At 38.4% G+C, this 27,568-nt stretch overlaps 1 protein-coding gene and 1 pseudogene across 7 annotated transcripts in view; one reads left to right on the plus strand and one right to left on the minus strand.

The window, feature by feature from the left end:
• The window catches only part of TMEM108 (transmembrane protein 108), a 371,538-nt gene that overhangs the window by 35,957 nt on the left and 308,013 nt on the right, over window positions 1-27,568 (minus strand). The window lies entirely within an intron of this gene.
• LOC123940996 lies at window positions 9,823-9,937 on the plus strand (annotated as a pseudogene).

The following is a 27,568-nucleotide window of genomic DNA, read 5'->3' on the forward strand; positions in this document are numbered from 1 at the left end:
TTCACTCTAACTGCTTTTGCTGCATCCCATAGGTTTTAGAATGTTGTGTTTTCTCTTTCTTTTGTTTTGAGACATACTTTGATTTGAATTTTGATTTATTTGGTCCATTGTTTGTGCAGCAGTGTGTTAAGATTTATATATTAAATATTTAATATTTTCATTGTCGATTTTCCAGCTTTGTCTTGTTGTTCATCTTTAGTTTTATACCATTGTGATTGGAAAATACTTGGCATAATTCCAGTCTTCTTAAATTTGTAATATTTGTTATGATTCTTTTTATGTGATTTTTAAAAGATTTTATTTATTTATTTGACAGAGAGCACATGCTCACAAACAGTGAGAGTGTCAGGCAGTAGGAGAGGGAGAAGCAGTGTCCCCACTGAGCAGGGAGTTTGGGATTATGGCCTGGGAGCAGAACCCTGGGATCATGACCTGAGCTAAAGGCAGATGCTTAACTGACTGAGCCACCCAGGGGCCCCGCTTTTTATGTGATTTAAACAGGGCATTCTTCTGTGTATACATGAAGAAAATGTGTATTTTATTTTGCTTGGATGGAATGTAATATATGTACCTTTTAGAACCATGTATTCTGAAGTATGTTTCAAGTAAAAATGTTTCTGTTGAAAAACAAACAAAAAACCTTAACTGAGGTTACTCATTTAAAATAAAGCATATCAGAGGGAAGGTGGGAGAGGAATGGGTGAAATAGGTGAAGGGGATTAAAATTACATTTATCATGATGATCACGGAGTAATGATATATAGAATTATTGAATCACTATGTTGTACACCTGAAATGAATCTAACACTGTATGTTAACTATGCTGGAAAGAAAATAAAAAACTTAATAAACCAAAAAAAAAAAATCCTTCTTACCAATCATACACACTGAGATTGAAGGCACCTAATCCTGTTGGCCGAACATTTGACAAATTCCTTGTCACCCCCTCATCTTCCTCTCTCACTCATTTAATTAATTTAGCACATATTTACTGGGTATCCTCTCTGAGCTAATAGTTGTTTATGCTATGGGAATATGCAACGAAATAATATTTCTTCCCTATCCTCCAAGGAATTGTGGTTGAGTGGGAAGGCCTTGAGTAATGAGGCTGACCCTGAAGCCAGACTGCCAAGATTCAAACCCCTTATCCCCATGTTCTAGTCCAGTGACCTCGGGTAAATCACTTAAGCTCTCTGCGCCTTAATTTCCTCGTCTATAAACTGAGGTTAATAACACTATCTCATAGGATTACTGTGAGGGTTAAATGAGTAATGTATAAAGGGTTTATAACACTGTCTAGCACACAGTACTACGTCTAAGTCTGCACTCCTCAATATGGTAGCCATTAGCCACATGTGGCTATTGAGCATTCCAAATGTGGGTAGTTCAAACTGAAATGTTCAGGAAGTATGAAATACATAACTAATTTTGAAGGTTTACCAAAAAATGTAGGATATCTCAGTAATAATTTTTCGTATTGATGATGTGTTGAAATAATATTTGGATATATTTGGTTAAACAAAATGTCATTAAAATTAATCTTACCTTGTTATTAATGTGTCTACTACACAGTTTAAAATGATATATGTGGCTCATATTTATTCCAATTGGACAGTGCTAAGTCTTTGCTATGCAAATAATAATGAAAATCAGAATATAACAAATACAGTAGAGGTATATGAACTATTAGAAGAACTACTCTAAGTGTGTACCACCAGCTCCATCAGTATCAACTAGAAACCTGTTAGAAATATTAACTATTAGGTTCCTATTCTAGACTGAATCAGAAACTGATTATCAGGGAACAGACTATGCTATTGGGGTGTGTGTGTGTATGTGTGTGTTTTAATCACTTCCTTGTGATTCCAATCTCACCAAACTTGATAGATGCTGCTAAGGGAGTGCAGAGGGACTGGAAACTAGATCTGTCAGAAGAGTAGGCCACATCATCCACATGAGTTACAGAAAAGAGGTAGGGCAGGGGAGGCCACGCAGGAAAGGGTCCAGGCATTCAGTAAGTTCCAAATACAAATAATCAGGTAGCCTACAGCAGTGCTCCATCCCACTCTGCTTGGCAACTACAGTTGTGGTTTTTTTCTGGCAACAGTGCCTTCTGGCCTGACTGGATCTGTTATCTTCTATAACTTTTTAGTCCAAAGTGAGCCAAGAACAAAGGGAATCTAAACTTTCTGCCTTTGGTGAGATTAATTTGCATTTGTAAAACACAACCTCAAAAGGTATGTTTATTATTCCTAGTGTTGTGCTCACACCAGGTGGATGTGGAGCCCAACTGGGCAGCCTAGGTTCAGAAACAGACTGCAAGAGAGCAATTGGAATAGCTCAGGAGCTAGCCCATAACAAGTGGGTCAGCTTGTAAATGGAACCACTTTTTGAGAACATCATAAACCAGGGGAGGATTAGGAGCAGTTGTAGGGATCTTTTCCCATTAAAATAGTTCTATACTAACTTCATAATTTTGCACTTTGGATTTACGGTCTTTATTTTCTCTTGGGTCTCTTACCAAATGAATGTCTTTCAACTGATGAAGTCTAAATTCTGCCCTTGGTCTTCAATGGGGCTATACAGAGGGACACAAGTCCAGAGAAATCTATACATTGTGTTGTGGGTATGACACACTGTGAGTTAAAGGACTTAGTAAGCTCATGCTGCATTTCTTTTCCAGGGGGAGAGGAGAGCTGGGGACAAGGGGCTCCATGGACATCCTCACCGTCTCTTCACCACAGAGGCGGCTCCTGTCTTTGCTTCCTGTTCCCCAGCTTTAATTTTATTTACAGCTTGTGTGTTCAGCCCTCTCTGCTCACAATCATGATATCGCCTTCCCTCACTGGGAATTATGTTGTAGAAGTTTTAGGCCAACACAAGGTTTCCACTAAATGATTTCCTGGAAGTGATATTGTGTCTATGGCTGTCACCCACCAAAGGAAGGACAAGTATCAGAACATCAATAAGAACATCAATAGTGAGAGTTGCCTCAGGTTTACCGGCAATTATGCTAATAATAATAATACATGATAGTAGTAACAGTGGTGATAGCAGTATGAATGGTCAAAAAGATATCATTTATCTGGTCCTACATGTTTCAGGTACTGTGTGACGTACTCTCCTACTCTGCCAGATTATATTTCTCCAACAAGACTGCCCCAAAATATCTCATCCCACAGGTTTTTTTTTTTTTAAGATTTTATCTATCTATCTATTTATTCATTTGAGAGAGAGACAGTGAGAGAGAGCACGAAAGGGAAGAAGGCCTGAGGGAGAATCAGATTCCCCGCGGAGCCGGGAGTCTGCTGCAGAACTTGATCCTGGGACTCCGGGACCAGGACCTGAGTCAAAGGCAGCCGCCCAACCAAGTGAGCCACCCAGGCACCCCCACAGGTTCTTCTTACAGTGTGTTGACATTCATTGAGATACTATGGTCGAAGTGACACTATGAGTTCCAAGTTCTACTACGAGGTCGTTGAAGATGGCATGCAATAAGGTAATGCTGCCATTCTGTATGGATCACAGAGAGATGGACATGCCCAAGGAGTCCCAGCTCTTTAAGCCCCCAGCTCTAGGAGTCTCCCCAGCATTTACTGCCAGGCATGTGAGTAAATCAATCTTCAGGTGATTTCAGCCTAGTTGATGCCAAGTGAAGTAGAGACAAGCTCTCCCCACTAAGTCCTATCCAAAATGCAGGTATGTGAACAAAATAAATGGTGTCATTGATTTAAGCCACTAAGGTTTGGGGAAGTTTGTTACATGGCAATAGTAAATGAATGCCTACATTATTTCATTAAACCCACATAATAACTTTTCAAGATAGGTATTATTGCCACAGCTTACAGATGAAGTGGTTTACCATTTTACATGCAAAGGGGTTTAAGTTATTTGCTTGAGATCTCACAGTTGGAATGCGACAGTCCTAAGCTGCAAGCCCAGGTCTGTCTTGCTCTGTGTGCAGGTTCTGAGTCAGATCCTACCCAGCTTTGGCTCCACATTTCATTCCTGTGTTACAGTCCTCAGTAGGTCTGTATGTTTGTCTAGACATATCTTCTAGAGTACATGTGGACATCTGTAAGCAAAGACAACCACTAGGTTTTTTACTATGTTGTAAGAAAGAAGACTTACCTTTAAAGGTCTGCAGATAAGGCTGATCTCTACACTCAGTATGAAAAGACACTTGGCTCTGAAGTGGGAAAGGGAAAAAAGAACACTGGCTGCCTTGAGGTTAGATTAGGTCCACAATACCTTAGTTCATACTTGGTGGACTTTAAGATGTTGGTTTGTAGGTATGTACGTATTTAATGATCCGTAATGCTGTTTCCATCAGGAAATGTGTTCTAAGAGTCGAAAGCCCTTTTTCTTATCTTTTATTCTGGAGTCCAGTTGGTTTATAAGCTGAAGACAACCCATTGGGAATAACCTTTCAGGGCTGGAGCAAAGTCAGCTCTGTTGCTTACATTTTCACTAGCTGTTATACCCCAAATGACAACGTAGCTACCCTTTGAATTGTGAGGTCCCAGTAACAGGGAATACCATCAGGGACAGCTTTATAGTTTGATCTGCCACACAGCAAATGAGAGAAAGGGTCACCAATCTCACTCATGGTAAACAGAGCCCTTCAACCAGGTGGAACAGCTCTGTTCCTGTACAGCCTGTTTGTAAACAAGAATCCCCAGGTAGCAAAAAAAAGAACCAGTGCAGTGCTCATTTCTCTGGGGTTCCCATACTGTAGGGCAGAGACTTATCCTGCGTGCAGTCATACTGGAGGGCTGACTTCAATCCATCTTTTCATTCTTGCATACTCCTTCCTTTTTCATGGCTCCCTTTTGATTGATTCAGGGAAATGGTTCTTTCTTTCCTTTTAAAATGAACTTTATTGAGGTATGATTTATATGCAATTAAATCCACACATCCACACAACCTGTACTTGATGAGTTTTGACAAGTTACATATTTGTGTAGCCAGCACCATAATTAAGATATGGTGAAATTTCTGTTTCCCTGGAAAGTTCCCTTGTGTTCCTTTGCAATCAGATCTCCTCCTCTACACCTACTCCAGGCAACCAATCATCTGACTTCTATCACTATTAGGTTTGTTTCTTCTGTTTTAGATATTTACATAAGTGGATTTAGATAGAATATTTTGTGTCTTGCTTTGTAACATCTGTGAAATTTATTCATTTGCTGCATCAGTAGTTTGCTCCTTTTTTATGGCTGAGTCGTATTCCATTACATGGCTATGCCCCAATTTGAATTCACTCATCTAATGACAAACATTTGGTTTGTTTCCAGCTTAGAACTATTATGAATAAAGCGGCTATGAATGTTTGTTTACAAGTCTTTCTATGGACATATGTTTTCATTTCTCTTGGGTAAATACCTAGGAGGAGAACTGCTGGGACATATGGTAAGTGTATATTTACCTTTGTTAAAAATTGTCAAACTGTTTTCTGAAGTGGTTTACCATTTTACATTTTTGTTTCAAGACTTAGTTATGTTGATTGACAGATTGATTATTTAGATAGTAAAGTATACTGGAATGATTGAAAAGTCAAAATGCAGAAAAATACAGCGAAAAGTCTCCGTCCCAGCTGTAACTCACCTAAAGTAAGCAATGTTACCAGTTTATTATGGACTTTTCAAGAGATAATTGAAACATTCACAAGCGAGCCCTTAACTACATTTTCCCTTCCCATTCTTTATACAGCTGAATGTGTATGGACACATTTTGCTTTTCTCACTTATGTATCTTGTATATTGTTGAAGAGATATTTTCCAGTATGTGTTCTGAGGAACTCTTTCCTCATCAAGAGCTCTGTGAAAAAACTTGGGAAAATGCTGTATTCTTCAGCTACTCTCAGAAATTCACAATGCACATTAGCATATTAAAGGCTCCAAGAAGTCTTGTGACTGAAAAGCAAAGTTTCCAAAATTATTTGACCTGAGAATCTTTTTCTTCCCAGCACTATCTGTTTAACATTTTGCAGAACTAGAATTCTGCAGGATATTCTTGGGGAAGCACAAATCTAGACAGACTAGTAAATATTTTAGGCTTTGTGAATATGGTCTCTCTTGCAAGTACTCAATTCTGTCATCGTAGTGTAAAAGCAGATGGAGGAAAGATGTACATGAATGGGTGTGTCTGTGACTCAATAAAACTTTATTTACAGAAGAGGCAGCAGGCTGTAGTTTGCAACTCCCAATCTAGTAGGATTTGAGATGAAGACAGATTGGTAATTTTAAGTTTTTAAAGTCTTTTTTCAAGGCCTGCTGTTTGTGCAGCTTTCTCCCTATAGTCTCCATTCCCTTCCCACTCCAGTTAATCCACCATGTCAAGGTTTAGAAGGACAGGAAGAGAGGGAAGGAGGGGACAAAAGCAAAGGAAGAAGATAAGGGTGGAGAGAAAAGGAAAAGGTGAGAGGGAATTGTGGAGAAGGTGTCTTGGAGCAGAGGCTAAAGAAAATAAACACTACGAAGGGGTAATGAATAGCTGCCAGTAGAGAAGGGTCCTCCTACCTGCTTCTCTTCTCTTTTCTCTTTTGCCTCTTCTTCCCCTGTTTTCCCCTCTAAGCCCAAGAGTCAACATGGAACACTGGGAAAAGGGTATCCATGATTCACATCTTATGATCCATTTGATTAAATAAATGTCTAGTGATTGAATGGAGACTTTTAGATTCTGGACTTTAGCATCTCCATCTGCAAAACCATGAAATCTTTGTTGTTCCTGTCAAAACCATCTGAGGGTACATCAGCCTGTGGCCAGACATGCAATTCTGGCAGTAAATTTTGTAAGTTTTTCCAGGCTAACAACTGGATAATAGATATAATAGTTATCTAAGGAAATTTTAGCTCTTCTACTTTAAGTACCAGATTTCATCAACTAGAAGAAGTAAAATACTATTGTTTTATGTGTGGGTTAAAAAAATACAAACTATGACATAATGCTTTCATATAATTATGATTTTTTAAAGATTATTTATGTATTTATTTGACAGAGAGAGAAATCACAAGTAGGCAGAAGTAGGCAGAGAGACAGGCAGATAGAGAGGGAAAAGCAGGCTCCCTGCTGAGCAGAGAGCCTGATGTGGGGCTGGATCCCAGGACCCTGGGACCATGACCTAAGCCGAAGGTAGAGGCTTAACCCGCTGAGCCACCCAGGTGTCCCTAGAATTACGATTTTTAAAAATGATTTTATTTATTTGAGAGAGAGAGCGCAAGCAGGGGAAGGGCAGAGGGACAAGGAGAAGCAGACTCTCTGCTGAGCACAGAGCCCCGTGAGGGGCTGGATTCAGGACCCCTGAGTTGAAATCATGATGAGATTTTGAACTGAGTTGAGATCATGACCTGAGTTGAAATCAGATGCTTAACTGACTGAGCCACCCAGGTGCCCCACAGTTATAATTTTTATTTTATACTTATTGAAAGAACTGCTTTAGACTCACCCAGACAGTTTTTTTCATATTCCTTCACTTATGTCATTAAGTAATTGTCAACCCTTTTGTAAGCATCTCAGCAACAAAACATAACCTAATTTTAACTGTTTTGTGGGTGTTTTCTTTCCCTAGATCTCATCTAGGACTTGATTGTTGGGTTTGGACTATGGAATGGAGACCATTCTTACAATGATGGACATTTGTTCCGCAAGTATCAAATTGATGCCCTGCTGCCCCACTTCAATGTCCTCTGCATACACAATAACTTTTTATTTCAATGCTGAGTGAATCTTTGTGGTGCCTTTAGAAAAAGCAGTTAAATATGCATCTGCTTCAAATGGAGGGATGAGGTGAACAGCTACAACCAAAACTCAGCTGTGTCCAGACAATGATGACTGTCATGAGTGCTGCCTGGCTGACAGCAACTGTAATAGGCATCTTGGCTTCAGAGATGTTACAACAAGCAGAAGTTTTTCTAACATGAACCTAGATGAAGATGTGTGCTTAAACAGAGTCCTAATTTCAAACTTTAGGAGGCAAAGAAAAAACCAAGTGCCTTGAAGCAGGAAGTTGTAGCATTTTTCTTCCTCACACCATTTCCAAATGCTGCATAGTGATGTTCAGATACTTCTAGCTGAATACTTGTGCACTGGAAGTCACCTGGATAGAAACAGTATGGAATACTGTGTGTATGGAATTCCTGCAGGTGCTGACTTGGTATGACCCACAAAACTGTATTTTCACACTTGTCCACCCTCCTATGAGCTCAAAAAAGATCTATGGTTTATATAATGAATTATGCATAAAAGTGTGAAGTGCTGATCATTTTAAAGTAAGAAAATCAGAATTGAACTATAGCTAGTTTTTTTTAAACATGTGCTTAGCACATATGCCAAAGGAATGTGTAAAGGGAAAAGCTAAATTAGAAATTTATATTCCTGTAAAAAATGGTTTCATGACATTTAAAGTAAGATCTGACAGGCTACTGTTACAGTTAAGGAGGCTGCCTGGCTCCTTAAATCTCTCTCTGAGCTGGGCTTGCCAGGTTCTGTTTGGTGGGGTAGGAAGTGCAGGGATCTAGTGAGGCATGGGTGTATGTTGGTGTGTCAGGGAAAGCACCGAGCTACACCATGAGTTAACTTTCTTGGTCATGAATCTTGTATCTTTCTTGCCTGAGGTTCAGACCCAGGCCTGTCTAACCCCCAAACTCCCGTTCTTTCCATATTCTGCCATTTCACAAATGCGCTGCTAGAACCCATGTCAAAACCCCAATATTTCTGTTCTATACAATTTATTGTAGTAAACAAACTTCCTGGCAAAGCTTCCCTGGAGATGGGGATGGTTGCCATGCGATATTTTGGATGCCAGCTCATCCTTCTGTGCCCATTCTAGCATGGCAGAAGTCTGTCAGATGCCTGCTCAGATTTCTTGGGTGCCTCCACATGAAAGTAAATTTCCAGGTGTTTCCCCAGCACAGTTTCACTGGCATGTATCTAATATCATGTATGCCATGATCCCACCACAGACATGGAAATCCGAAATGATATAACTTGTTTATAGTGTGTGCCTTTCATGCTTTCAAAAAGTCTTCAAGGTGGATAACAATAGAACAGGCACAAACATAAGTCGTGTAATATAAAAACTGAGATCAAGACTTTACAGAGCAATAAAAAGACTAAAATGAGCTGAAACAGAGGGTGGAAACAAATGCAACAGGGAGAAGCAAGAGACATCTGTGAAATTCTATCTGCTCACCCTGCCTCCTGTGTCTCATTGCTAAGCAACCTTAAAGGACACAAATCAATGCTTCTCCAGAATGACACCAGAACAAAAGCTAGGAGGAATCATGTGCCTGTCCGGTGCTTATGAAGGAAAGTTTGGGAAATGGGCAGTATGATTACATTGGGTAGTAGCCAAGACACAATGCGGTTCTTCTGAAAGGGAGAGCATGAGTATAGCAACTGGAGAAGACAGAGAGGTCCTTGGCGGGCTCCAAAGCTGCCTCCATGTGTGTAAGAAGTGATTATTTCCTCTTACAGCACCACCTTAATCCCACCACCTTTTTTTTTTTTTTTTTTTTTTTAGAGTTTTTAAGAATATATTGAGTGACAGACAGCAATTACATCAAGTGATCTGAACAAACATGCATAGGTAACAAAACACTTCTCAAAGTAGAATATGCCATCACTAACTCATTTGGTTCCCTGTTTCATTAAGACTACTTGATTTTCTAAAGGAGGAAGAAGTGGCTTTCTCAGCTTATTAGTGGTCCAAGTTCTACTAAATCTCGTGGGAGAACTACCTCCCATCAGGTAAATGCTTCTGTCTAGAAGAGGATCCCAGTTCTGTCAGTAGAGGGAACTTGACATTAAAAATCTAGGTCAAGCTTTGCGCAGTGGCAGTATCGTAGCCAGTGAGGTTTATCCGAGGCGCGATTATTGCTAATTGAAAAATCTAGGTCAAGAATCTATAGGATGAGTCACTGGAAAACTGAATTGTACAGAGATAGGTAAAAACCATTTGAAAGAATCTGAGCTTTAAGGTTAGTAACATCTTTTCAGGGATGTAGCATGTGAGGAGAACCACCAACACTACATAGATAGTGAACAAAGCAGAAGAGTCTTTTGACTAAAGTGGGGAAGACAGTAGAAAAAAATATTTACACTAAAGAAAGGGTTCAGAATAAGATACTATTTACAGGATGTTAATCAATCTTCAGCCATAATGAGGCCTCTCCGAGCTCCTAAAACCTTTGCTTTCTTCTCCTTTCGTCTTTGCTCATGTTGTTTCCGTTGTTCCTCCCTAGTCTGGAGAGGAGGTTGTTTGTAAGTTTTCTTGTGGAAGCTAACTCTGTTTACATGTTCCTTCAGAGAATTATTTTCTTTAGATTGACCCCATGGTTTCAGTTTGCCTTTGTGTGGCTCATAGTTGAGGGGACGAGACAGACTTGCTTTGAGATCAAACACTGGCTTCTTGCTGGAGACTGGAGTCTGTGCTGCCTGAGTTGTCAGCTTGAATGGTGTAACGACAGAAGCAGAATTCCCAGTTGTGGTCTCGTACTTCTCTGTCAGTCTTGAAGCATGAAGGTAATAGAGCTGGGACATATGCCCACTCCAAGTTAAGGTTAAGGTTAAGGTCCTAATTTACTGAATCAGAGTTGTCAGCTTGAATGGTGTAACGACAGAAGCAGAATTCCCAGTTGTGGTCTCGTACTTCTCTGTCAGTCTTGAAGCATGAAGGTAATAGAGCTGGGACATATGCCCACTCCAAGTTAAGGTTAAGGTTAAGGTCCTAATTTACTGAATCAGAGTTGAGAAGAATGCACAGAGCAGAAGCAGATACAGCGATCCTTGGCATGGGATCCTGGACTTCCAGGTCCTCAGTGGCTAGGGTCTTTATAAAATCTGAAGTCATAACAGATTCTTGCTGTCACTGCTCTTTTAGGCTCGGGTCTTACATCTTCATTTTCGAAGAACTATGGCTAATAATGTATGTGCTTCAATTTAAGGAGCCCTTACAAAGAACAGGTCTCCTAACTCTTAAGCCCAAATCAGCATCAGATTGCTCTCCTTATCCTGAACTGCATGAAGGCTCAGGTGGGTGGGTAAAAGTAGCATTATCAATACCCTCTAGCCCTTGAACAACATCTTTGTCTCTAGTTTTCTAGTATTCTAGAAAGAGGTATCCTCCAACACCCAGCATGTCATTCTGCTGCTCAAATATCTAGTTGGCTTCCTTCAGTTTAAGGAGAAATATCAAGATCAAGATCACATAGGTAGTAAAAAAAAAAAATCACATAAGTAGTAAGTGGTAGGTCTGAAACTTAAACCGAGGCTTTTTTTTTTAAGTTGAAACCTTTTTTTTTTTTCAATTTCTTTTCAGCGTAACAGAATTCATTGTTTTTGCACCACACCCAGTGCTCCATGCAATACGTGCCCTCCTTAATACCCATCACCTGGCTCTCCCGACCTCCCACCACCCCCTCCCACCCCTTCAAAACCCTCAGGTTGTTTTTCAGAGTCCATAGTCTCTCATGGTTCACCTCCCCTTCCAATTTCCCTCAACTCTCTTCTCCTCTCCATCTCCCAATGTCCTCCGTGTTATTTGTTATGCTCCACAAATAAGTGAACCATAGGGTAATTGAAAACCAAGGCTTTCTAACTGTTCAGAGCTCCAATTCCCCACCACATAGGAGGATGTATGGCGGCACCTAAAATTTCTAAGTCAAGTGAAGCCTCTATGTTCTATGTTATCATTTCTGTTAGGTTAATATGAAAATAAAGTTGTAAAAAAAGTCTCAGATAGTCACAGGATCATCCAATGATACAATCTCAAAGTTTAGGAATGGAGGTAACATTAGCTTTTAAGAAGATACCGATTTTGTATTCTAGAGTATTTTTGTGTGCATCTAATACATAGTCTCCAAACCAACAGGATTTTTGGAAAGCCCTCTGATGGATCTGTGAGAAGCCAAGACTGAGATCACTGATCTCATAATAGCTGCACATTAAGTGGTCCGCATAACCTGTCTCATTGAATGGGACCCAAGAGGAACTAGAGGAAGTACAAAGAGTGAGATGTTTGGAATCAGATCCTAATCCATATCCAGGTGACTCAGGAGAGTGCTTCTAGCTGTGTGATTTGGGGCAACTTGGTCACTTTAAATCTCACTTCCTTCATCTGTGAAGTGGAGACTTAGGATGATTTGGTGAGACGATATGTGAAAGTGCTTCTCACAGTGTCTGGTATGGTCATTGTCACTGCTATCATAATTATTAATAACCCTGAGGACGTCTTCTTCCTTCCTAGAGCACGATAGTCTCAAACCACATATTAACCTTCCCAAGGGTTCCGAACAAAGTAGCAAGTGAGAACACGGGGACACTGAGAGAGCACATCTGGAAAAAAGTTCACCATGCTAGATGTTTAGCAGCTCCTTGACTTTCTAAAACAGGCTCACAAAAGTGGGGTAAGGCCACCCAGGGATGTGCAATTGTAAGGAGAGGTAGGGGACTATTCCCTGGGCACCATGTTTTCTTACAAACATGTTGAGTTTGAAATAAGCAGGGCCCTTTGGGTGACTGAAAACTAGCCCCTCCCTACCAGATACACACGTGAATGAATCCTGAGGGTCTCATAAGAGTAATAGCTCAGGTCACAAACCAAGGCTGACATACTTTATTTCTCAGGGCTTTGAAAAAAAGCAGCACTGGAAGGAAAAGCCAGTCCTCTAAATGTCCAGTCTTGCAGGCAATGAGGTCACACTTGGACCCCATTGATGCCATGGCTATTCCTACTGCTTTCTCTTCCCACCTATATTCCCCACCTCAATAAAACCAATTGTCACAATAGCTGTTTTACAACAGCTTTTGTGGAAAAGTATCACAAAAAAGTCCTTCTCAATCCTATTTTAGGAATGTTTATCATCAATATTTTCCTTTATTTGTTTTCTAATTTCATCTTTTACATTTCACTATGTAGTTGATGTTGTGTGCCACTCAGATTCTGTCTTTAAGATGAAGGCTCTTAATCTCACAAAACAAACTGGGGGTTGCTGGGGGGAGGTGGGATTGGGAGAGGAGGAGCGGGCTATGGACATTGGGGAGGGGAGGCGAACCATAAGAGACTATGGACTCTGAAAAACAACCTGAGGGTTTTGAAGGATCAGGGGTGGGAGGTTGGGGGAACAGGTGGTGGGTAATGGGGAGGGCACGTTTTGCATGGAGCACTGGGTGTTGTGCAAAAAGAATGAATACTGTTACGCTGAAAAAATAAATAAAATGGGAAAAAAAAATAAGATTAAAAAAAAAAAAAGATGAAGGCTCTCATCCACCAGTTGCTGGGAGTGTTGGCTACTGATGGCTGACAGCTGAATTCTTCTCCTGGAATTTCTCTCAGCTAAAGGGAGTGGTCTCGTCCAAGATTACAACCCTCTGGGACAAACCCTAAATCCAAGGTCTGGTCGATATCAGGGTACAAAGGCCCTTGTCTCAATCTAGCACTTTGAAGGTCCATTCCAGATCCATAACTCCCCCCTGGTGTGGGCTGAGCTCCCTGCATTGACCGTATGGTAACCTGACTGGCCCTCTGTTCCACCAGACTAATTGACTCAGCACGGAACCTCCTACACAGCTAATCTCCTTAACTAGACTGTTTCCTAGGGAACCTTGGATGAATAGCTGAATCCATTTGAAATTTACTCTCATATAACGTGTGTGGTGAATCTCTAACTTTGTTTCTACATACTTAATTTTTTCAGTAACATTTACGGAATTATCCTCTTCCCAGTTTTTGGACCGCAACCTTTATTATATTTGAAATTCTTAAGTATACTAGAGACTGTTTCTGCTCTATGTGGTCTGCTTCTCTAATATGCACTTTTGGTACCTATAATACAGGTACTTTTTGTACCTCTAATATTTTAACTACTATTACTTTATGACATGTTTTGATTTTTGGCAGAGAAAGCCCCTCCTCATTACTCTTATTTTTTAAAAATGTCTTTACTACTCTTGCCTGTTCATGCTTCCAAATGAACTTGACTATTTTCTCTGGGTTAATAAAAAACTCCATTATTAGAATTTTGATTTGAATTTCATTAAGGCTACAGACTAATTTTGGAAATCTTTGCAATACTAAATCTTTCTTTGAGATAGAATCTGATATCTCTGTCCATTCATTCAAATCTTTTATGCATTTTAGTGAAATTTTGTAGTTTATTTTATGTCTTGGCCATTGGTTAAATATAGCTTTTCTTGTATTATGATGGAAACAGTTTTTCTTACATTCTATGTTCTAGATGTTCACTGCTAGAACACAGGAAAACTATTAGTTTTAATTAACTTATTTTAATGAGGTATAATCTGCATACAGATCAGGAACAAGGCAAAAATGTTCCCTCTTACCACTCCTTTCAATATCATACTGGAAGTCCTAACTAATGAGACAATAGGGATGAATAAGGAAACAAAAGGTACAGACTGGGAAAGAAGAAATTAACTTGCTTGCAGATGATAGAACTGTCAATGAGGAATATCCCACAGAACTGACAAAAACTAAAACAACAACAACAAATCCTGTAACTAATTAAAGGTTTTATATATTAATTAAAGGTTAATATATAAAAGTCAATTGCTTTCCTATATATCAGCAATAAACAATTGGAATTTGAAATTTGAAACAGCATACCATTTATATTAACACCCCAGGCCAAGAAATACTTAATAAAAAAACTAATAAAATATGTAAAGATCTACATATAAGGAAAACTGCAAAACTCTGATGAAAGAAATCCAAGATCTAAATAAATGGAGAGCTATTACATATTCATGGACAAGAAAATGTGTTAAGATATCAGTTTTTCCCAACTTGATCAACAGATTCAATACGATCCCAGTCAAAATCCCAGAGCAAGTTATTTTGTAGATATTGACAAACTATAAAATTTATATGGAGAGGCAAAAGACTTAAGAATATTGAAGAAGGGGGCAACTGGGTGGCTCAGTGGGTTAAAGCCTCTGCCTTCAGTTCAGGTCATGATCCCAGGGTCCTGGGATCAAGCCCAGCATGGGACTCTGCTCGGCGGGGAGCCTGCTTTCCCTCTCTCCTCTGCATGCCTCTCTGCCTTGTGATCTCGCTCTCTCTCCCCCTGCCAAATAAGTAAATAAATAAATAAAATCTTTATATATATATATATATATATACATAAATACTGAAGAATAGTCAAAGGACTGACACTGCTCAACCGACTGACTGACTGACTTACTATAAAGCTACAATAATCAAGGCAGTGTAGTATTGGTAAAAGAAAAGACAAATTCATCAATGGAAAAGAATAGAGTCCAGAAATCAACCCACACAAATACAGTCAACTGATCTTTGACAAAAGAACAAAAACAATTTAATGGAGAAAGGACTGTTTTTTCCTCAACACACAGTACAGGAACAACTGGATATCCATAGGCAATTTTTAAAAAAAAGAATCTAGACTGATCTTACATCTTTCACAAGAATTAACTCCAATTGGGTCATAGGTCAAAATGTAAAACACAAAACTATAAAACTAAAAAGTTTTTTTTTAATTTTAAAATTTTTAATTTATTTTTATTCATTTATTTTTTAAACTAAAAAGTTTTAGGAGAAAAATAAGTGATCTTGGCTTTGGTGGTGAGTTTTTAGTTACAACACAAAAAGTAGGATCCATAAGCAAAGAAAAAGATAAGTTGGACTTCATTAAAGTTAAAAACTTCTACTCTGAGAAAGATCCTGGAAAGATAATGGAAAGCTACATATTAGAAGATTACACACACCTGATAAAAGACTTATATCTAAAATATACAAATAACTCTTAAAACTCAGTAATAAGAAAACAATCCAACTTAAAAATGGGCAAAAGACACCTCAACAATGAAGATAAACAGATGGCAAATGAGGATACAGAAAGATGTTCAACATCAAATGTCATCAGGGAAATGCAAATTAAAACAATGAGATACTGCCACACGTATCAGAACGACTAAAGTCCAAAAAACTTATAATATCAAATGCTGGTGAGGACAAAAGAAAAGAGACTCTCATTCATTGCTGGAGAGAATGCAAAATGGTATAGATAACTGGGAAAATAGGCAGTTTCTTACAAAGCTAAAAAGTCTTATCATGTGATCTCAAAATTGTCATCTAGGTATTTACCCCAATGAGTTGAAAACTATGTCCACATAAAAACCTGCACACCAAAGCTTATAGTAGCTTGATTCACAATTGCCAAAGCCTGTAAGCAAGCAAGATGCCTATCATTAGGTGAATGAATACAGAAACTAAGGCACATCTATACAAATATATTTAGTGATAAAAAGAAACGAGTTATCAAGCCACAAAAATGCAATATGCCTTTAAGTGAAAGAAGCCAGCCTGGAAAGGCTATATATTGTATGGTTCCAATTTACAGACAGTAATATTTACATATATTAAATGTGAAGTATACATCCATTAGTTAGCACTCCAATCAAGATACAGAACAACTCCATATCCCCTGAAACTATCTTTATACTTCTTTTTAGGCAATGCTCCCCGCTCAGACCAAGCACTGTTCTGACTTCTACCACCAGAGATTAGTTTTGTCTGTTCTTGAACATCACATAAACCGAATCATTAACTATTAATTTCTTTGTATGTTGACTTTGTAATTGTACACATCTACTATTCATTCTAATGACTTAGGATTTTTTTAGGAAAATAATGATATTCTGATAAATAATGATTTTGTATCACTCTCCCATAAATTTGTTACTCTTACTTTTCTTTCACATCTTATTGCATTGATATGAATATCTAGAATAAGACTATCTAACAATGATGGGGTGGGCATTTTTGTTTTGATCCTGGTTTTAATGGGAATGACTATACATAATAACAGTTACTGACAGTTACAGATGTTAGATTATATCCTCCTTTGTCAATTAAGAGTTTTTTTAAAAAAGGAATGGTTATTGAATATTATCAAATATTTTTTCTGTAAACTATTGAGATGGTCATTCATCAATTCTTATTAGATCCCGTGGTCTATTGGCCTATATTAATAGATATTTATAAGCAACCCATCTTGGCATTCTTTGAATAACTGAACTTATTTGATTCTGATAAAACTTCGTTTCAGGTTGTTATACCTATATTTATGCTCAGGACTATTCTGTAAGCTTGTGTGTGTGCGTGTACTTCAGGTACCAGGTTAATTTTTGGTAACCAGGTTACATAAGTTGTATAATGCAAAGTGAGAAGCTTTAAATGTTTTCTGTAATCTGGGCCACTTTATATAGCATATGAAATATTTGTTCATTAAACATTTTGTTTTAGTCTATTTGCAAAACAGTAAACACTCCTTTCTGGAGATAATTCTTTGAGAATTTAAGAACTTAAAAAATTTGACGACTTAAATATAACTCCCATGTTTATAGTTATATCTGGTTTCCTATGTAATTTTGGTTATTTGTGTTTTTTGGGGTTTTTTTTTCCATTTTTTTATTTGTTTATTTTCAGCATAACAGTGTTCATTGTTTTTGCACCACACCCAGTGCTCCATGCAGTACGTGCCCTCCCTATTACCCACCACCTCGTTCCTCAACCTCCCACCCCCCTGCCCCTTCAAAATTTGTGTTTTTCTGGAAATTGTGAATTTTGCTGAAATTTTCACTCCATACACATAGTACAAAGTATAATACAAAGTGTAGCCTTGTTTTAAAATTTGTTCATACTTTTCTCATATTGAGTTTTATTTTGTTTCCCTTTTTTAATAGATTTGTCAAACTCACACTTATTTTTTTCAATCAATTCCTGAATATACTCATAAACTGGACTGTTTTTGTGATTTCTGATTATACTTGAAAAATTTTTTTCTCTTCCTGTTTTAAGTATATTTTGTTTTTCTTTTGATTTTTTTTTAAGATTTTATTTATTTATTTGACAGAGAGAGATCACAAGTAGGCAGAGAGGCAGGCAGAGAGAGAGGAGGAAGCAGGCTCCCTGCCAAGCAGAGAGCCCAATATGGGACTTGATCCCAGGACCCTGAGATCATGGCCTGAGCCAAAGGCAGAGTCTTAACCCACTGAGCCACCCAGGCACCCCTCTTTTGATTTTTTTGAGCTGAATTCATAGCAGTTTATCTTCATTCTTCCTTATTAAATGATGAAAACTTTTGAGGCTATGGATTTATCTGAATTGAGCCTTAAGGATTTTCATTTTGCTTGTGTATTCAGAATTTATCATCAGTCCATACTCCTTCAGCCTTTATGAATGACTATTTCTATAAAATCTTTTAATCATTTTTCAGCCATAAGCTTTGACATGTAGCTTTTGCACTGCTGTAATTTTCTATTTAATCTGTATTTGAACTTTTCACTTTCTTTAACATCTAATATTTATTTAGGATGGTTGTTTTAATACATGTGAGATTTTGGTTTACATTTTTATTTTTTTACTTCTAACACTTTTATTATACTATGAAGAAATTTACTTTTTTTGGTGCCTGGCTCAGTGGGTTAAGCCTCTGCCTTCAGCTCGGGTCATGATCCCAGGGTCCTGGGATCGAGCCCTACGTCAGGCTCTCTGCTCACGGGGAGCCTGCTTCCCCCCTCCCCCCGCCTGCCTCTGCCTACTCATGATCTCTCTCTGTCAAATAAATAAAATCTTAAAAAAAAAAAAAAAGAAATTTACTTTTTTTGAATTTAGTGAGGCTTTTTTTCCTCACTATAAAGTAATTTTTAATAAGTGATCCATGGATATTTGATTATATCACCTGTAAGATAAAAAGTTTGATTATATCATCTATAAGACACAAAGTTAATTTAACCAAATTAACCTTATTAAGCACATTTACATTCTATTTGTTTTTGACTTCATGACTTATTGAAGACTAAGTATGGTGTGCTATTTTTTCCATAACAATTTTGTTTCTTTCCAGCTTTTGTCTTCTAATAGCTTTGCTCTCTATATTTCTGTGTTATAATACATTATACATTCACACCTTTTATAAAACAATCCTTCTATCCAAAACTTTTATTCCTTAAGTTTTATTTTATTTATTTATTTATTTATTTTTAAAGATTTTGTTTATTTATTTGACAGAGAGAGATCACAAGTAGGCAGAGAGGCAGGCAGAGAGAGAAGAGGGGAAACAGGCTCCCTGCTGAGCAGAGAGCCTGACATGGGTCTTGATCCCAGGACCCTGGGATCAAGACCTGAGCCGAAGGCAGAGGCTTTAACCCACTGAGCCACCCAGGTGCCCCACAAGTTTTATTTTAACCAGTATTAATACTGCCACTCTTGTGTTATTTTCTCTCTTACTTATTTTTTTTTATTTTAAAATATGTTTTTGCTTTATTTTTGTTCAATTTTTCTCTATCCTCGTATTTGTGAATCTTTTATGTAATTATGTTTTAGGTGAATAGAGAACATAGCTATATTTTGTTTTAGATGAAAGTTCTTATCATCTAATAGGGACTTTATTTACATTTATTGACATAAATGTTAGGTCTTATTTCTCTCATCCTGTTTTGCGATTTCTATTTTATTGTTTGTTGTCTTGAGGTTTCCTTGTTTTTAAAGTATATATACTGCTATTGTCCTGCCATAATAAAATTTCTCTAATTACCCATGCTAAACATGAAACTTTTATTTTTAAAAAATGTTTTATTTATTTATATAAAGTAGGCTCCATGCCCAATGTGGGGTATGAACTCACGACCCTGAGATCAAGAGTCACATGCTTTAGCCAGGCAGGCATCCCTAAACATGAAACTATTATTTTTTTTTGAGATTTTATTTATTTATTTTATAGAGAGCACCAGCAAGCAGAGCAGCAGGCAGATAGGGAGAGAGAAGCAGACTCTCTGCTGAGCAGGAAGCCTGACTCAGGGATCATTCCTAGGACCCTGGAATTATGACCCGAGCCAAAGGCAGCCACTTAACCAACTGAGCTGCCCAGGCGCCCCCCTAAATATACTTTTAGTCTCTCTCTCACCTTTCCACCATTTCTACATAAAGCAGGAAATTTATCAAGCCAGCTAGGTCTCACACATTTCTGTTTATAAACAATTGTACTTATTTAAACAATCTGTTCCAAAGAACTACTGGCAAAATATGTCAATTGTTCTTCATTATTCTACCAATTAAATTATCGAGCACTGGTGCCAGGGACACTGTGTATCAGTTATGCTTAAAATGTCATTTAAAAATAAAACTGCTTGAGGACAGATCAGAAATTAGCATATAATTAATTATAAGAGATCTTGGTCATAGTTAACACATTCTACTTCCCCCTGTTATAGACTGACGTCAGATTGCCTCACCATAGATAGATAACTTCAGATCAGCCCCATGGAATGGGAAAGACAGACACCATAAATTCCCTCGCCCTGAGGACTATTATTTGTAAACCCTATCTAACCATCCGCTCCTGTTGGACAGATTCAGTTAATGTCCTCCTGGCTTATCATGTCCTTGACTTTGCTCTGGCTACTTTTCTCCTCCATAATGATCTTTTCCATCAATCCATTTTTAAAGAGCTCAGCTCAAATATCAGGGATTTTCCTGACAACTTGCATCTCTGAATGGCCAAAGAAGTGTTTGTTGTCCTGCTGATAGGACCTCCTTTGTTATCTTATAATAACTATTTATGTGTGTTAAGTATCCCTCAATTTGATTATGGGATCCTTTAGAGCAGAGCAGAAATACTCTCTTATACTTCGATCATGGAATGACAAGATTTCATGATTGGAAGAATTTCAAAACTCATCCATAGATTGAGGACCAGGAAGACCAAGTTATAGTACAAGATCTTTTTCTGACTCAGTGCCTTTCAGAAACTTAATTAATTTCTTTGGACCTGCAAGATAAAGATGAGCTCCAAAACCACTTCAAGAGTTAAATTCTATGCCTCAATCATAAGACTAATAGTCATTTTAAAAGAAGGAACTGACTCACAGCCCAGACAGAGAAAGTGACTTGCTCAAGGTCAGGGAGTCAATTAATGGCCAAAATACAACTAGAAGGTCAATCTCGATTCCAATCTACTGGTAGCCATCTCAGATTACTCTCCTACTCTCACAAACACCAGCACGGAACCTTGTTAGGATAGATGCCTTGTGAAAATACATGGATTGACTTACTAAGAAACTAAACTCTCCAGAAAAATGCAGTTGACTCCAAACTTTCAATATTCATAAACACTTAACATTTATTACAAAGTTATACAATTACTTCTTTATTTCAATTCCTGGAAGGCATCAGTTCCTTTTATGCTATGCCAAAGTTTCAACTCTCTCTTTTTTAAAAAATTTAAATTCAATTAATTAACATATACTATATTATTGGTTTCAGAGGTACAAGCCTATGATTCATTGGTCTTACAAAATATCCAGTACTCATTACATCACATGCCCTCCTTAATGTCCATAACCCAGTTACCACATCCCTCCAGCCCCCTCCCCTCTAGCAAACCTCAGTTTGTTTCCTATGATTAGGAATCTCTTATGGTTTGTCTCCCTCTCTGGTTTCATCTTGTTTTATTTTTTTCCTCTCCCCTCCCCTATGATCTTCTATTTTGTTTCTCAAATTCCATGTATCAGTAAGATCCTATGAAAATTGTCTTTGTCTGATTGACTTATCTCACTTAGTTAGCTTTAGTTCCAACAACATCATTGGAAATAAATGGCTGCATCATACTCCATTGTGTGTGTGTGTGTATATATATATTATATATAAAAATATTATATATAATATATATAAAAATATTATATATATATAAATATATATATATATATACTACATCTTCTTTATCCATTTACCTGTTGATGGACATGTAGGCTCTTTCCAAAATTTGGCTATTGTGGGCATTGCTGTTATAAACATTGGGGTTCTGTTGCCCTTTTGGAACACTACATTTGTATCTTCTGGGTAAATACCCAGGAGTGAGATTGCTGGGTCATAGGGTAGCTCTATTTTCAACTTCTTGAGGAAACTCCACATTGTTTTCCTGAATGGCCACACCTGTTTGCATTCCCACCCTCAACAGTGTAGGAGGGTTCACCTTTCTTTGCATTCTCGCCAATATCCATCATTTCCTGACTTGTTAATTTTAGCCATTCTGACTCGTGTGAGGTGGTATTTCACCGTGGTTTTGATTTTTATTACCCTGATGCCAAGTGAAGTGGAATATTTTTTCATGTGTCTGTTGGCCATTTGGATGTCTTCTTTAGAGAAATATCTGTTCATGTCTTCTACCATTTCTTGATTAGATTATTTGTTCTTTGGGTGTTGAGTTTGGTAAGTTCTTTATAGATTTTGGATTCTAGCCCTTCATCTGATATGTCACTCGCAAATATCTTCTCCCATTCTGTTAGTTGTCTTTTGGTTTTGCTGACTGTTTCCTTTGCTGTGCCAAAGCTTTTTATCTTGATGAAGTCCCAATAGCTCATTTTTGCCCTTGCTTCCCTTCCCTTTGGAGACGTGTCTATCAAGAAGTTGCTGTGGCCAAGATCACAGAGGTTGCTGCCTGTGTTCTCCTCTAGGATTTTGGCAGATTCCTGTTTCACATGGAGGTCTTTCATCCATTTTGAGTCTATTTTTGTTTATTGTGTAAGGAAATGGCACAGTTTCATTCTTCTGCAGGTGGCTATCCAATTCTCCCAACACCATTTGTTGAAAAGACTGTTTTTTTCCATTGGATATTCTTTCCTGCTTTGTGGAAGATTAGTTAACCATCTTTTTTTCTCTATTAAGAAAGTCTTATTCTTGATTTTGGAACTGTCTGCCAAGCTCTGTTGTTTTTTATATTGTTCTTCATTCTCCACTTGCTCATCTTTTTCACCAGAAAGATGAGTTATAGCAGAGGTATATTAATTTCTTTGGGTCTCTGTTTCCTTATCTGTAACTGAAAGGTATGTAACTGAATATTCTCTAAAGGTCCCTCTGACTCTAAGATTATTTGATTTTTTTCTTTTTCTTTCTTTTTTTTTTTTGAATGAAAAAGCAGAAGCAAAGTAGGGAAAGTAGGGGTGTTTCACCCTAATGTCCCCAAATTAGCCCGAGACATGACTTAAATGTAGGTAGTTTATGTTGTACAGTGATTTCAGAGAAACAGGTATAGGGGACTAGAAAAAGTTAAAAAGTAAAGAAGAGAAAGAACATCCAAGGGTGTGCTACTGAGTTGACTGCTGCTGTGAATAATTGGGGCATAGTCTTGCTGGGGATCCTTTGAGGATCTGTAGAATGTACCTTTGCCTTTCCAAGGGACACAAGAGACAGAATCTATCCATTGTCCCTGTCCCTCAGTAGTCAAAGGGTGCCTTCCTCTTGGGATGTAAACCTGCTCACATGTCAGGAGTGTGTAAGCAACAGAAGGGCCAAGGGGCCCTCAAAGTCCTCCCACATGGTTGTGGCAGAGAAGTCATGGGCAGAATGAGAAGGACATGACATTAGCTGAGGCAGGTGCTTTCTCATTACTTCTCCATGGGGCTGATTCCTATAGCAACACTAGAGTAAAGGGCAAACCAAAAGAGGTGAAGGTTGTGGGCAGGGGAATTGGAGTTGGGACTGAGCTTTCCAGATCCAACTTAGTGCCTGGGTGACCCAAGTAAAAATAACATTAAAGTTTGGACTGGACTGAGAGATCATGTATTTCCCAGAAGGTTTAAAAATGAGGAGAAAAATATCATTCAGAGAAAGATAATATTAAATGTGATAACATGTCACTTCTCTGCTGAAAACCCTCTAGGACTTCCAGCTTACCTAGAGCAAAAGGGTAAGTCTTAGCAATGGCCATCAACCTTTCCTCTGACCACATTTCTTCCCTTTCCCCACTCTGCTCCAGCCACATTGACTTCCATGTTGTTATTCCAACACACCAAGCAGGCTCCGGACTCAGGGTCTTTGAACCTCTTGTCAGTATAGTCAAGTAAGGCTCCTGCCATACTTGGTGTTGGTTTCTTCTGTGATGTTATGTAAAAGGCCTTCTGTGGGAAGCCTTTTGTGACCATCCCACATACGAAAGTGCACTCCTATCACCCTTCATATCATTTACTCTGCATTACTATGGCAACAGGATGTGTGTATATTTGAGAATAAATGGAATAGCTAGAGGAAGGAGGCCAAACGAAGGTATTATAGTGACAAAGATCTCAAGGATCAGAAAAGATGAGAACTATTTAGGATTTTACAACTTTCTAGAGATAATAACTTAGGTGGTGAGCCTAACAAAAAAGTCATAGAATCTAGATGCTTAGAAGAATTAAAAGTAGGAAAAAGGTTTATATTAACTAGGGTCGATGGTCTGATTCTTAAGTGGTGGTGGGCTTGTTGGTGAAACTCAAACCCCATCACTGACGCTGTATGAAAGTGGTACAGCCTGAAACTCTGTAGTGGCATTAGTTTTTAAGATGTTTTTAATATTTTGAAATATAAGTCTAGTATTTGTGGGTCTTCCCATCATGGCATATGCAGTTATTCAAAACTTGCCTCAGATAGGGTCTTGATGGATTAGTGTCAGGGACTGAAGAGATGGTCTGATTCTATAGCAAATGCTCAGCAATCTGTAGTGGATAGATTCTCTGCTTTCTGTCTCTCTCAATTTATCTTCCTGAAATAGTTCGCAAAAAGTGACACTAATGGTCACCCACTTACCTAATGGTTCCTTGGTTACAGAAACATGATATACTGTGTTACTAATCAGCTTAATGGACAGGAAGAAGACTGAATCTAGTAACTGATAATGGGTAACACTGAAGGGCTTTAAGGCATACAGGTTTTCTTATTTCTCCCAACTTCAGAAAGTCCTGAAATAAATCAGAACTGGACTCTAAATTTAAGTTCAGGGCTATAAGCATTTCCCAATAAGACTGATTACCATAGCACCAGAAGGATCCGATGCTAACATTTCATTTACCCGCCTCTAAAGAGTGTTCAAGTTGAGGTGGAGATCTCTGATCTCTGCGCTTCACTGTTGGTGTCTCCTAGCTATATATTCTAACTGTTCCAATTTTCCTTGTTTGGTGATCACACTCCTCATCCTTCAGAGCTGGTGGGAATGGATGTGTCCATTCAGATTTGGTGCCTGGATTCTAAGAAGTTCTTCCTTGTCAGTTTTTGTCATGGCTATAGCAGGAGTCATAAAGAGACTTTTCCAGATATTCAGCATCTCCCTTCAACACAATTACTCCCAGTAGGATCTCAAGCCCATGTTGAATCTACAGCTTTCTCAAATCTCTAAGAGATGAGATGATTTCGTGGAGAAACCGTTTTCCAAACGTCTTTCATATACTGCCCTTCCTAATATAAGGAGTGGCAATTCCAATGACAAATTGGATGCCTTAGCCCCCTCTTAGCATCCTGACTCATCCAGGTATATCATGATTCAAAGCAAACCTCCTCCCTTCCCTGTCGCCTCTGCTGTCAAAAATTGAATTCAAAGTTTCTGAATGTATTTCTGATTTCTATACATTTCTGGCACAAATTGACTTCTAGTTTGGTCTCTTGGATCTTGAGACTTCCCCATCCTCCTCCACTAGAATTCCTCTGACAAATATTAATAAGATTGCTTCCTCTGATTCTTGAGATTTAATTAGGTTTATCCCCAGGGGAGTATGTGCATCATGGAACACAGGGGTTCATGCTTCTGGGAAAACCAGAAGAGAAAGAAATGATAATCCATATGGGTCCTTGGGGGACACTGTGTATGCATTCTATAAATGGAACTGATACAGTAGCTAAGGGCAGATTTCATATGTCTTATGCTCCCCAGAGGGTTCTGAAAGATGAAGAAAGGCAATATTTTGGCTATTCAATACACACTGCAGTCTGCATTGGATGTTCTGTTGTTGGTTTTAGGAAATAGAGTCATTTGTCTAGTTTTTCTGCCTCTAGTACAATGTCTCATCAGAGAAGTGTTTCATTAGTATGGTAAATTGTCCCATAAAATAATCAGCAATGGAAGAGACCTATTAAGTCTGGATTGAATCCATAACCAGGAGTTTCTTTATTCCAGCATTTTTACTCATTATCAATGAGACATTTGATGATAGTGAGCATCCCCAAATAAAGCAACCACCCACACTAAATGTCAATATCTTCCTTTAGTAGCCAGAATCCAGATTTATTTTAGATCTACTGAGATTTCTTCCCTATTTAAGGGCTGAGAAACATGTGTATAACTATCTCTTTTACTTTTTTATTATAAATGTAAGCCTATAAAAGTAGGCATACTAGTATTATGAACCTTACATGTGCCAACAGTTATCAAATCTTGGACAGTCCAGTTTCACCTAAACCCCCATCCACTTCCCTCCACTCCTGTATTACTTTAAGGTAAATTCCAGACATCATATAATTGTAATGATTATTAAGGATCCCCTTTATACCCTTTGCCTAATAAATCATCTACTTCCCATCTCTAATGTTTTCTTTTGAAGTGAATCTCAAATATCATACTTTTAAGGGATTCCCCCCCCCCCCCACCCCAGCCTCATATACTTTAAAAAATGATCTGTTTACGGTGCATGGGTGGCTCAGTCAGTTGTTTGCCTTTGGCTCAGGTTATGATCCCGGGGTCCCACACCCCACATTAGGCTCCCTGCTCAGTGGGGAGTCTGCTTCCCCCCCCCACCCCTGCTTGTGCTCTCTCTCTCCCTCAAAGAAATAAATTCTTTAAAAAAATAATTTGTTCATTAATTTTAATAGAAGTGAACACATTAAAAAACACAGGTACAACCTGGTCAGCACAGAAAGCATGAGTTAGAATCCAGTAAGACCATCAGGGCAAGCTCTATTCTCTAGAAAGGGTTGAATATAGCTGCACGACACAGTATTTTTTTTTTCCCCTAAAGATTTATTTATTTATTTATTTGACAGATAGAGATCACAAGTATGTAGAGAGGCAGGCAGAGAGAGGAGGAAGCAGGCTCCCCGCTGAGCAAAGAGCCTGATATGGGGCTCAACCCCAGGAGCCTGGGATCATGACCTGAGCTTTAACTCAGTGAGCCACCCAGGCGCCCAAAGCACAACACAGTATTTTATTTTCTCAAGAGCAATGAAACAGGGCAAATATACAAGCAGCAGCAGCAACAAAAAAGAAGAAAAACATAAGACACACTCTATTGTGCAAGATTTTCTCCTGTCATGCTGAAAAAGAACCTTTTCAAGAAAATTAACTATAATCCTTATACCAAGCAAAACATATTCCCTCTGTCTCTGTGTGTTAGCATACACAAGATATCTTGGGGACACACACACACACACACACACACACGAATATTGTTTTTTCTTGCTTAACTTTTCCTGCAGAGATTTCAGATTTAGAAGGGAGCTTCCTCCCCACCTCTCTGCCTCCCTGCTGGAATCTCTTGGCAAAAGCTGCTCTCCAAAGTGACAGAAAAGTCTCCTCCATGAAGCACAGCCACTGCACCACAGGCTTTCACATACGAAGTGGAGCTGGTGAAGAGAAAACTTCTACCTAAAGTCACTTACTTGTTAAAAAGTCGTATGAAGGGAATTGTGTATACCCAACCCATTTTTGGAGTAGGCAAATAGCTGGAGGTATTTATGGCATTTTTAATGCTCCCTTTCCTTCTTCACATTATCATGATAGTT

Source organism: Meles meles, chromosome 4 (assembly GCF_922984935.1).
Source record: "Meles meles chromosome 4, mMelMel3.1 paternal haplotype, whole genome shotgun sequence".
Lineage (NCBI taxonomy): Eukaryota > Metazoa > Chordata > Mammalia > Carnivora > Mustelidae > Meles > Meles meles.